Below are 9,584 nucleotides of genomic sequence, written 5' to 3'. Positions count from 1 at the left end.
TAAGGTATATCAGTCTGCCTATCAATCTTCTATATGTTGTAGGATCATCTAGCAAGTTGCCTTCTGTTCTGCTCAATTTTAAATTTTGCTCCATAGAGAATTTCTAAACTTTACTCCCTAACATCCCACTATCTTCAAGGATTTCTAAAGCATATTTCCACTGACTAAGGGTAATGCCATTTGTTGTTCTAGCTATCTCAATACCCAAGAAATATTTTAGAGGGCCTAAATCTTTCAACTTGAACTTGCTATCTAAAAACAGTTTGAGTTCCTCAACTGCACTCATGTCATTAGAGGCTATTAATATATCATCTACATACACAAGCAAAGCTATAAAAGATGATCCAGTAACTTTTGTGAAGAGAGAGTAATATGCAGTGGACTGAGTGAAGCCCTGAGTGATGAGAATCCTTGAGAATTTGCTAAACTATTGTCTCGAGGCTTGCTTTAAGCCATAGAGAGATTTGAGTAGCTTACACAATTGCTGAGGCTCCCCCTGTTTAGCAAAAACTGGTGGCAAGCTCATATACACTTCCTCATGAAGCTCACTATGCAAAAATGCATTGTTGACATCTAATTAGATGAGATGCCAATTATAAATTGAAGCAAGAGCCAAAACTCTCCTAACAATTATCATTTTGGTAACAGGTGAAAAAGTCTCATAATAATCGAAGCCCTCTTGTTGGGTATAACCCTTGGCCACTAATCTAACCTTGTACCTTTCAATGGACCCATCAGACCTAAGTTTAATCTTAGAAACCCATAGGCAGCCAATAGGAATTTTACCAGCAGGTAGTGAGTGAGTTCCCATGTCTAATTGGCTTCTAGGGCTGTTATCTCATTTGCCATAGCCCTTCTCCAGTGAGGGTGACATACAACCTCATGAAAGAATTTGGGTTAAGAAATGCTTGATAATTTTAAAGTGAAGGTTCTATGAGAAGTTGAAAGATTATCATAAGAAAGAGTAGAAGTTAAAGGGTGAGGATTACCTACTTGCAGAGAACCATTGGCAGAAGGGGAAGGTTGGAGTGAGGTCTGAGAGGGAAGTAGCCTGTGATGAAAGTCAGACAAGTAGTCTAGAACTTTTCTGATTCAAGTGGATGTACGAGTAGGCAAGACAGGTGGTATAAAGGGGGAAGATGAGGATGCATCAGTATAATCAATAGGGGAATCAACATGAGATGAAGATGTAGTGTTAGTTAGAGATGCATCAGTAGGAATATCAGGAAGATCAGGTATGGATAAAGGGAGAACAAGTGAGGAATTTTTAGTTGATGGAGGAGGTGGTAAAATAGAAGTTAGAAAAAGAAATATAGACTCATGAAAGACCACATCTCGAGACACAAAAACAGTTTTAGTAATGAGGTCAAATAGTTTGTAACCTTTTGTGGCATAGGGATAACCAATGAAAATGCATTGTCTAGCACGATGAGAAAATTTATGTCTATGACTAAAGGAAGTGGCAGCATAGTGAAGACATCCAAACACCCTTAAGTGACTAAGAATGGGGCTGTGTTTATAGAGGGCAGCATAGGGTGAGATATCACCTATAATAGGAAAGGGTATCCTATTAATAATGTATGTTGCTGTCATAATGCAATCACCCCAAAAGGAAAGTGGAACACCAGATTGAAACCTAAGGGATCTAGCAATGGTTAAAAGATGCTGATGCTTTCTTTCTACACTAACATTTTGTTGTGGTGTTACAACACGTGATTTTTTATGAACACAACCTTTAGAATTGTAAAATTCAGGCATGAGGAACTCAAGTCCATTGTCAGTGCGAATATTTTTAATGACAAGTCCAAACTAAGTAGAAACAAGAGCAAAAAAAGAATGCAAAATGGATCTAGTGTCTGATTTGTGTTTCAATTTGATTTTAAATTTAGGTTCATGAATTATGTCTAAATTGAGAACTATCGACTCATTCTTCAAAAGAAAAGAAGTTGATACTCCAGAAAATTCTTCTAAAATTCCAAGGATTGAACCTGAGGAAAGTCCTGATCTTAACTATCTAATTGTGTAGTTTGAAGAGATTCATTTTACATCGTCAACTCTTGATTCCAAAGAGATTGATATATTTTCTCTACAACGAGATCCAGGATTACGTCCTCCTATGTGGGACTATCCAGTTAATTAACTTGATAAAATAAGAAGAGCTTACTTGAAAATGGGTCCACATCAGATACGTTTATCAAAATATCCATTTTCTGGTTTTGAAAAGCATCCTCACCGCTTTCAACCTTCTTGGTTTGTACAATTCGCATCTTGGCTAGAGTATTCTCCATCAAAAGATGCTGCATATTGTTTACATTGTTATCTTTTTACAATGAAAGCATCTTAACGTTCTAGATGATATGTATTTACTGTCATAGGATTTAGAAATTGGAAGAATATTAATGATGGAAAACATCGTGCCTTTTTGAATCATATTGAGGAGGATCCTTGCTCTTGTCATAATAATGCTGTGAAAGCTTGTGAGGATTTATTAAAACAATCACAGCATATTGATAAAGTAATGAATGCTCAAAGCTCCGAGCAAATTCTCAACAATCGACTCCGAGTAAAAACATCTATTGATGTTGTTCGATGGCTTGCATTTCAAGGATGTGCATTTAAAGGTCATGATGAGACTCCTGATTAAAAAAATCGAGGTATTTTCCTTGAGATGCTTAAACTTTTGGCTTCGTATAATGACAAGGTTGGAAAACTTGTTTTGGAAAATGCTCCTAAACCTTCAAAGTATATTTCGCCCAAAATTCAAAAAGAGATTTTAGAAGTTTTTGCAAAGAAAGTAAGAAATAAAATTCGTGAAGATGTTGGAAATTCTAAATTTTGCATTATTATTGATGAGGTACGAGATGAGTCTAAGATGGAGCAAATGGCTACAATCTTGAGATTTGTTGATGATGATGGTTATATACAAGAACGATTTTTTGATCTTATACATGTTAAAGATACATCGGCATTGACTCTAAAGAATGAAATATCTGTTGTTCTTTCTCATCATTGTCTTGATATTCAAAATATTCGTGGGCAAGGATATGATGGTGCTAGTAATATGTGTGGTGAATGCAAATGATTGCAAGCATTATTTCTTAAAGATTGCCCATATGCATATTATGTTCATTGTTTTGCTCACTGATTACAGTTAGCATTAGTTGCTGCATCTAGAGAGGTAGTTTCTGTTCATGAGTTTTTCTCAAATTTGAATTTCATTGTCAATGTGGTGGACGCTTCATGTAAACGTCATGATGAACTGCAAGCTACTTAGGCAACACACAAATTGCACATATGATAGCTATTGATGAACTTGAAAGTGTAAAAGGAGCTAACCAAATTGGAACTGTCAAACGAGCTGGTGATTGTCGTTGGGTTCTCATTTTTATTCTATTTGCAGTCTACTAAAAATGTTTGGAGCCACTTGCTCGGTGCTTGAAAACATAATAAAAGAATGATCAACTTACTCTCAATGCCGGGATGCGAATGCTGCTTATAAAATGATTACATCATTCCAATTTATATTTATTTTACATTTAATGAAGGAATAATGGGTATTTCTGATGTTCTTAGTCAAGTTTTGTAGCAAAAATCTCAAGACATCTTGAATGCCATGAATATGGTTTCTACTACAAAAAGGCTCATTCAAAAGTTGAGAAATGAAGGTTGGAAAAATCCACTTGAGAATGTTGTCTCTTTCTCCAAGAAATTTGATATTGAAATTCTAAAATTGAGCTCTCGTTATGTACAAAGTCATGGTTGTCATCAACGAGATCACATTACGATAGAGCATCATTATCATTTTGAAATATTTAATGCTACAATAGATTTTCAAATGCAAGAGTTTGACAGTAGGCTTGGTGAAGGAGCAACAAAGCATTTAACCCTTAGCTCAGCTTTGGATCCAGATGCTTATAAATCCTTTAATATTGATGATATATGTTGTCTTGCAAAAAAATATTATCCTCTTGATTTTTCTGAGAACAAGAAAATTAATTTAAGGTTTCAATTGAAACATTTTGAAGTTGATGTGCTTACTAATTTGAAATTTTAGACATTGGCAGGCCTATGAAGGGGCAGGGGGCCACAACCTCCCCCCCCCCCCCCCCCCCCCCCAAATTGAAAAAAAAATAATATATGTTAATTTTTTATAATTTAATAGGATTATATTAATCTTATTTTGTGTTGGCCCCCGCTAAAAAATTATCTCGACTACCCTCTACAAAATTATTTTGATTTTATAGATTAATTACTTATAAGTCTAATTTTAAAAAAATTAATCCAATTTAAAAATAAAATAATAAAATACAACTCACATAAAATAAAATGATCTAATAACCTAATCACACGCTTTTACTCTCAATAAAAACCAAAAAGAATTCAGATGGTCTCCTTCACTGCCGCCTCTACACTGCAGTTCTCTTTTTTTATTCTAAAAGTTTAAACTTTAAAATTGTCTTGTCTAGATAATCTGCCAAATAGCCAAAAGGCTAGCTTTTGAGGCTTACGGACCTACAGTTACCGATTACGTGTTCATACCTTGAAGCAATTTAAAATTTTTCACCAGTACGTCGTCTGATACACGGTTTGATTTTTCTCTATTGTTTTTTTTCTCTTTTTTTGATTTTAATGTTCATTCATATATATAATTGTATTGAATCTATTAAATTTGATGCAGTGTTATTAAATTTTTTTTTTTCACTTTTCCCCTTCTTTCATGTATTGATGCATCATGCAGTTGTATTTTTGTTTATTTTTTTTTTCTTTTTGAAATAGATTGATTACTACTTGGTTTGGCTTATATATAATTATGTCTATTGAATTATTATTTATTTTGTGCTTAAAGATTAACTTTAAATTCATGTTTCATTAGTAATTGAATTCATATATATCTAACTTTATTTTATATGTTTCAATTTGATTTTAAATTTAGGTTCATGAATTATGTTTAAATTGAGAACTATCGACTCATTCTTCAAAAGAAAAGAAGTTGATATTCCAGAAAATTCTTCTAAAATTTCAAAGATTGAATCTGAGGAAAATCCTGATCTTAACTCTTCAATTGTGGAGTCTGAAGAGATTCATTTTATATCGTCAACTCTTGATTCTAAAGCGATTGATATATTTTCTCTACAACGAGATCCAGGATTACGTCCTCCTATGTGGGACTATCCAGTCAATCAACGTGATGAAATGAGAAGAGCTTACTTGAAAATGGGTCCATATCAGATACGTCTCTCAAAATATCCATTTTCTGGTTCTGAAAAGCATCATTGCCGCTTTCAAAGCTTCTAGCTCTTAGCTCAGCTTTGGATCCAAAGGATGCTTATAAATCGTTTAATATTGATGATATCTGTTGTCTTGCATAAAAGTATTATCCTCTTGATTTTTCTGAGAACGAGAAAATTAATTTAAGGTTTCAATTGAAGTATTTTGAAGTTGATGTGCTTACTAATCCGAAGTTTCAGAGTTTGTCATCCATTGCAGATTTATGTAGAAAATTGGTAGAGATAGAGAAATAAAAAACATACTATCTTATTGATAAATTGATTCGTCTAGTTTTGACTCTTCTAGTATCTATAGCCACCATTGAACAAGCATTTTCAACTATGAAGATTGTTAAAACAAAATTTCGCAACAAATTGAAGATGAGTTTCTAGCAAATAATTTAGTTGTCTATATTGAAAGAGAAATAGCTAAGAATTTTGATTTAGATTTAATACTTGATGATTTTGTTTCTTTAAAAGAATGCAAGTTACAATTTAAGACATTCTGTGTTTCTTTTGTTTGATATATTTGTATGAGTGTCATTATGTTATTTCAATGATTTATTGTTCTTGACATATTATATACTTTTTTAAGACATAGGTTCTATTAAACGTATTTTATTTTTATTTTAGATCTTACTATTAGATTGTTCTATACCACAGAAAAAACTGTATAGAAATAGAACAAAAAATATTTTATTATAGTTTTAGCTTTGCTTGGCACCCCTTAAAACAAATTCCTGGTTCTGCCACTACTATAAGATAAGATCAAAACTTGTCAAACGCAAACACAACAACAAGTAATTCTTTCTTAGTAGTTGTATAATTCAACTGTGCATTATTTAAAACTCTACTATCGTAATATATAACATGCAACTTCCTATCTTTTCTCTGGCTGAGAACAACACCCAAATCGAAATCACTAGCATCACACATTAGCTCAAAAGGCAAACTCCAATATGAGGTTGCCATAATTGGTGCTGACACCAACTCTTGCTTCAACCTGTTAAAAGCATTCAAATAGTCATTATCAAAATCAAACACAACGTTCTTATTCAACAGATTATAAAGAGGTTTAGAAATTTTAAAAAAGTCCTTAATAAAAAGCCAGTAAAATCTTGCGTGATCAAGAAAACTTCTAACTCCCTTAACATTAGTAGGTGATGGCAATTTTTCAATAATTCCTATTTTTGCTTGGTCCACCTCAATACCTCTTACTGAAATTTTGTGGAATAAAACAATACCTTCCTACACCATAAAATGACATATCACCCAATTCAAGACTAAATTGGTTTCCTCACAATGCTGCAAAACTCGAGACAAGTTATCTAAACAACTATCAAAAGAAGATCCAATAACAGAAAAATCATCCATGAAAACCTCCATGATCTTTTCAACAAAATTAGGGAAAATAGGCATCATGCAGCGTTGGAATGTAGCAAGTGCATTACACAAACCAAAAGGCATCATACGGAATGCAAAAGTATCATAAGAATAAGTGAAGGTAGTCTTTTCTTGATCTTCGGGGGATATAGGAATTGGGTTACACCCTGAATAATCATCTAGAAAACAGTAATACACATATCCAACAAGTCTCTCAAGCACCTGATCAAGAAAATATAAAGGAAAATGATCCTTACGGGTAACACTATTAAGTTTCCTATAATCTATGCAAACTCTCCACCCAGTTACTGTCCTAGTGGGAATTAATTCATTATTTTCATTAGGCACCACAGTCATCCCACCCTTTTTAGGTACTACCTGCACTGGACTAATCCATAAACTATAAGATATAGGATAAAGAATCCCTGCATTTAACCATTTAAGAACTTCAGCCCTAACTACTTCTTTCATGTTAGGATTTAACTGTCTCTGATTTTCAACAACAGGTTTATGGTTATCTTCCATTAAAATTCAATGCATACACAATGAAGGGCTAATTCCTCTAAGGTCTGATTTAGTCTATCCTATGGTTTTTTTTTCTCAATCTCAAAATACGCATCAATTTGTTAAGTTGATCATCAGACAAAGAAGCACTCACAATCACAAGCAAAATATTATTTTCACCTAAAAAGACATATCCGAGATGTGAGGGTAATGGCTTCAACTTCAGAATTAGTGCTTGCACATTAGAAAGGGGAGGGAATGGCTTACCTTTGCCTAGATCCTCAAAATGAATACATCTCTGCTTCAGTTTTGGACATGTAGCCTCTAATGCACACACCACTTCTGTAACCTCCAAATTATCATCCTTACTTGTCCATGCACTCACTAAACAAGTCTCAAGTGGTTCTTTAGTATTTTCAGTCCTAAAAACCTCTCTGGTTGACTCATCTACAACATCAACTCAAAAAACATGATCAATAAAAGAATGATATTTAGCAATTTCAAATAAATTAAACTCTATCTTTTCTCCACTAACCTTCAAAGTCAACCTACCATTCTTAACATATATGATAGCTCCAGCTGTGGCTAGAAAAGGCTGGCCTAAAATGATAGGGATCTCATTGTCTTCTTCTATCTCCAACACAATAAAATCAACTAGAATGATAAACTTCTTTACCTTGATCAGCACATTCTCAAGAACACCCAAAAGATATTTCACCGATCGGTCAGCTAGCTGCAAAGAGATGGTAGTAGGCTTCAACTCCTTTAATCCAAGCTTCCTAGACTTAGATAAAGACATTAGTGAAACACTAGCACCTAAATCACACAAATTTTTAGAAAAATTAACATCACCTATAGTACAAGGGATAGAAAAACTCACTGGATCTCTTAACTTTGGTGGAAGCTTATTCTAGATAATGACACTGCATTCTTTCGTCAAAGCAATGGTCTCGAAATCCTCGAATCTTCTCTTCTTGGACATGATCTCCTTTAGGAACTTTATATAGGTAGGAATCTGTGCTAAGACATCTGCAAAAGGAATATTAATGTGAGGTTGTCTAAACACTTTCAAAAATTTCTCAAACTGTTAATCAATTTTATTTTGCTAAGATTTTGAGGAAAAGGAATGGGAGGGACATAAGGTTTGACTGGTGATAGTGGGGATGGTGTCTTGGCTAGGTCCTCAACTTCTTCACCGACGTTCTTGCTCACCTTTTCATGGTCTACTTCATCACTAACTACAGTCTCTCCACTTACTTGACCAAGTTGTTTACCACTTCTCAAGGTGACTACCTTGCAATGCTCCTTCAGAATGACCTCTGTCTTACTAGGCAAATTGTCTTGTCCATGAGAATTGACGGAATTGGCTAACTACCTTAATTGCATCTCCACATTTCTATTGGAACTCGCCAACTGGTCAACCTTTGCTTCCAGTCTCTCAAATCTCTCTGAACTAGCATTGGCTAACTTCTCAATAGCTATCTCCCAAGGCTGCTTACTTTTTGGTTGGGATGGTCTTGGTGGGAAACTAGGAGGATGGAAATGTCTACAATTGCTACCTTGGTTACCTTGATCTTTCCATGAAAAGTTGGGATGATTCTTTTAGGTTGGGTTGTATGTGTTGGAATAAGGTTTGTTCTGCTATTGCTGCTTGTTAAAATTAGACACAAATTGGGCTTGTTCTTCCAACATACAATCAGTACTCATGTGAGCTCCTCCACGACAATCACAACTCAATACAAGACTAGAAATAGAACTCACGTTACCCAGCTTACCGAACATTTTTACTAGAGAATCTACATTGGCATTCAACATGTTTATGCCATCTACATCATACATACCTGGAACCTTCTTAGGCATACCTCTTTCATTAGAACACTGATAATTGTTAGAGGTCATTTCTTCTAACAACTCATGTGCTTCTTCTGTTGACTTACTTATTAAATTACCTCCTGCAACTGCGTCTATGGTAATCCTGACTGAATGTGTTAATCCATTATACAAAGTTTATACAATTAGCCAATCAGGAAGACCATGATGTGGACACTTCCTCTGCAATTCTTTAAACCTCTCCCAGGCTTCAAAAAAGATTCACCATCAAAGTCAACAAAAGTGGTAATATCATTTCTAAGTTTGGCAGTCTTACTTGGGGGAAAATACTTACTCAAAAAAGCTTGTGACAAGGCATTCCAGGTGGTGAAAAAGTTAGGCGCTTTGGAATTCAACCAGGCCTTGGCTTTATCCTTTATAAAAAATGGAAAAATCGGAGCCGAATAGCATCTTCATTAACTCCATTCATCTTAATTGTATCACAAATCTCTAAGAAATTGGCAAGGTGTGCATGTGGATCCTCAGCAGGTCCTCCACCAAACTACTCTTGCTGCATCATCTGGATGAGACCAGGTTTAATCTCAAAGTTATTAGCATTGA

The 9,584-nt window shown here is 34.5% G+C and overlaps 1 non-coding gene across 1 annotated transcript; it reads left to right on the top strand.

Annotated features, from left to right (window-relative positions):
* Positions 1-9,183: 9,183 nt before the first annotated feature.
* LOC121263913 lies at positions 9,184-9,289 on the top strand. Its single transcript, XR_005940395.1, has one exon. It is a non-coding gene; the product is annotated as a small nucleolar RNA R71 (small nucleolar RNA).
* The last annotated feature ends 295 nt before the right edge of the window (positions 9,290-9,584 follow it).

This window comes from Juglans microcarpa x Juglans regia, chromosome 4S, assembly GCF_004785595.1.
Source record: "Juglans microcarpa x Juglans regia isolate MS1-56 chromosome 4S, Jm3101_v1.0, whole genome shotgun sequence".
NCBI classification, from domain to species: Eukaryota; Viridiplantae; Streptophyta; class Magnoliopsida; order Fagales; family Juglandaceae; genus Juglans; species Juglans microcarpa x Juglans regia.
Note: the sequence above shows the minus strand (reverse complement) of the source record. Positions and strands in the feature narration are given on the sequence as shown.